At 28.7% G+C, this 3,923-nt stretch overlaps 1 pseudogene; it reads left to right on the top strand.

The window, feature by feature from the left end:
* The first annotated feature begins 632 nt into the window (after positions 1-632).
* Positions 633-3,257, top strand: LOC114119498 (cytochrome P450 6a8-like; annotated as a pseudogene).
* The last annotated feature ends 666 nt before the right edge of the window (positions 3,258-3,923 follow it).

The following is a 3,923-nucleotide window of genomic DNA, read 5'->3' as shown; positions in this document are numbered from 1 at the left end:
CATCATCATGATAGTTTTAGAGTGCTGAGCGTACTTTAAATAGGAAGATAACTATTGAAATCAGGTGATTTTACACTGACATATCTAATGTAATCTAATATTCTGACGTGTATATAATAGTAGGTACGTCAGTGTCTGTTTTATTTCTGTATTATTTCTCAACTTCCACATTTGATAAATGGCGAAAAGCGAAAGTACCTCATAATATGAAACCTTTACCATTATTTGGTAATTTGGCAAAACCAATACTCGGGCTTTAAAACCATACAATAGCGTTTGATAAAATTTACAAACAGTTTCCGGATGAAAAAATTATGGGTTTTACCAGATGAAGACACCATACCTAATGATTCGAGATCCAGAATTAAAAAATATAATGCTCATCAAAGACTTTGCGCACTTCACTGACCGTGGTTTCTATTTGGATCCGTTTATCAATTTTATATCGAATAGTCTGCTTTTCATGAACGGCAAGAGATGGAAAATTATGCAACAAAAGCTCAGCCCTGGGTTCACTTCCGGTAAACTCAATTTGATGTATGGCCAGGTCAATGACTGTAGCAAAGAGCTATAAAACTATATCAGTAAAAAATCTAGTATGACCGATGAGATCGGGATTTTTTAGGGAAATACGCTACCGATGTCATTGGAACATGTGCTTTCGGTTTAAAATTAGACAGTATGACAGACGAGACAGCAAAATTTCGGAAATATGGAAGACAATTATTCAAACCAACATTTAGACTGCTTATCGTCAACATATTGGGAATGATTTCATCACAAAATTCCAAGAATGTTGAAAATTCAACAGTTTTTATCTGATGTTATTAATTTATTTGTTTCAAAATTTAAGGAAGTCATTACGTACAGGGAAAAAAATGGCACAACCATCGATACAAGCCAGAAAAGAGCTTGTATTGAATAACGATTCAATCCCTGAAGGTATAAAACATACTCTAATAAAGTTTACATACCTATAATAATAATAATAGCTTACACAATTATTTATTTATTTGTTTATTTTTGCAGAAAAATTTACAGATATAGACATTGTTGCAAATGCGATTTTACTGTTTGCCGCCGGTGCTGAACCTGTGTTCGATACGTTTGCGTTTTGTTTTTATGAATTGGCGTTGAATAAACCAATCCAAGACAAACTGCGTCAGCATATTTATGTGACAAGAGAAAAGCATGGTGAGGAGTTTAATCACAATTACTTAGCGGATCTACATTACGCCGACATGGTTTTACCAGATAAAATTTCAATAGTACTTACTAGAAAACGATTGAATACAAATCACGACTACATTATAGTTCGTTGGTGTATAGTGTTTTTTTATTCGTTATTCTTGATAAAAAAAAAAGTAACCATGCGTCTAGATCTAGTTGAATTTCTGTTGTCTATTTTTGTGTTCATTAACGCGCATTATAATGTATTTTTCTTTTCAAGACTCTATTATAAATGCCTATCTTCCAATATACGATTTACTAGGTATATAATATTTTGTGTTTTACCATAGATAAATTGCTCACGCTGTTATTTCATATCATTTCATACATTTTATCTTTGTACTTTCTAATGCGTATCATCAATAAGACTAATAATAAATTAAAGGTTTACGATTTACATCACCAATCATAAGCGATCCATATCGAGGTGAAAATTTACTGTTAACATAAAAATAGTTGAGATGGTTTATTATTGTGTGTGGTGTATAGAACCGAATAGTGTGTAAATTATAATTTATAGGTACCTAACCTTTTCAATTTTTTAACATGTAGACTTTATATGGCTTATACTAACATTTTTCAAATGACTTATTTTATATAACAATAGAAGTAATAATAATAATGTATAAATTATAACAAATAAAATCCCAGTAAAAAATTGTATCTAACTATCTGGGTACAAAACTTTTTAATCCGCACCTGAAATTCAACTGATTCATTAAAAGTTTTTGTCATTTATAAATTCTTTATGCGTGACCATGATACAAGTAATTATAATTATTTATGTGTACTTGTGTAAGCTGAATAACTGTGTAGGTATTCACAGATTATCATGTCATAGTCGATGTTTTCTTTTGGTTTAACTATATTTAAATTAAATCATATATTTCTTATTCTTTATTTTTAATTTACTAATATGTAAACTATTTTAGAAACAATGCGCAAACACAGTGAAGTTATTGGTCTGTTTAGAGGAGCGACTAATACTTACCCGGTCCCAGGCCAATCATTAATTATTGAAAAAGAACAAAAGATAATAACACCTACTAACAGCATTTATCACGATCCCAAATATTATCCTAATCCAGGCATACGAGTATTCGATCCAGAAAGATTTTCTCCCGAGGAAAAAGCAAAACGACCTAAGGCTAGTGAATTATTTTTCGGCGATGGACCTCGTTTTTGTATAGGTACGTAATACCTCTATTTATGTATATTGTAGTATATATTATAACACACTTTTGTACTCAGGTAAATTAATAATAATATTTGGTTAGCTAAAATAATAAATAAAATGTTTATTTTGCAGGAAAACGTTTGGCTGAGATAGAATTAAAATTATGTTTATCAGAAATAATTTCTAACTTTGAAGTTTTACAGTGCAGAAAAACAGAGAACCCAATTCAAATTACATCAACAGGAATGGTCGAAATGGTGGAAAACCGAAAAATGGCGTTTGGTTGACTCTGAAACCAATAATTACACAATAGGTCTACTAATGATGATATATTGATCTACATTTATGGTGTATAACATAATAGTGGTTCATAACCTTTTGTAGATCACGGGCCCATGATGAAAAATTTTAAGACTCCCTTAAAAATTTTTTTTCGAATACCTTTTTTTTATATCTCATGTTATCATAACCAAAATTATAATTTATTTAATATTACAAATTGCATAAGTAGACATAACAAAACAAACACATTTATAATTACATCTACGTATGTTATGTGATATGTGTTTTGTACCGCGGACCCCCAGAAGGCCGCTGACCACAGATTAAGAACCGCTAGTGTAAAATAATAGTATACTTTTTTATACTTAAGTTTTTTAATTTTAATGAATGTAAAGTGATGTTTTATGAAGACAACGGAAAACTATAGTTAAAATAATATTAAAAGTCAAATTAGTAATAAATATTTATAAAAAAAAAAAAATATTTTGAATAATAACTTGAAAAATATTGTTGCCTACTATTATTTTATAATAAAAATTATGTATATATATATATTTTTTTTTTGTTAGATACCTATTCTGAAATTGTATAAAATTTAATTTAATTAATAATATCAGTATTATGTAATATTTGAGAAACAGAATTGATTGTAAAAACATATTTTTATTGAAATTAAATATTTGTAATATGATTAAAAATGTTTATGATTTAGAACTTAGATCATTCTTATAAAAATAAACACATTTTTTTTTTACATGTTTTGTAAATATTTTATTATTTTAGTAATTTTTGACTCCACAAAATATTATAATCTAACGATTTATGCACCGAAATAGACGGTAAGTGGATTGTGTCACTCGTTTTTAATCGTATGAACAATCGACGTAGGTAACTCGTAATCAGTTTACGCCGTTCTTTATCACTAAATCATAGTTGAGAGTAAAAGATCGTTATTACTGATCCCATTGCACTAAATTGCGTTTTCATTTACTTTTGCGGTTTTGCATTGTGTACTTTTACAGTTATAGTCAAAAATCAATCCATTCAATAAAATTATAGAGGATATAATTAATAATTATAGGTAGTATTTCATTTAAAGGACTTGATTCAATTTTGTACGCTTCTACTATTATATTTTTATTTATTGCTATTATTGTGGGCACAGCCATTATACTGTACAGGTAAATCGTAAGTACACATAATTAAATACATCATACGGTAAATACTACAATGA

The sequence above is a fragment of the Aphis gossypii genome, chromosome 1 (genome assembly GCF_020184175.1).
Source record: "Aphis gossypii isolate Hap1 chromosome 1, ASM2018417v2, whole genome shotgun sequence".
NCBI classification, from domain to species: Eukaryota; Metazoa; Arthropoda; class Insecta; order Hemiptera; family Aphididae; genus Aphis; species Aphis gossypii.
This window is presented reverse-complemented; position numbering and strand designations above follow the sequence as displayed.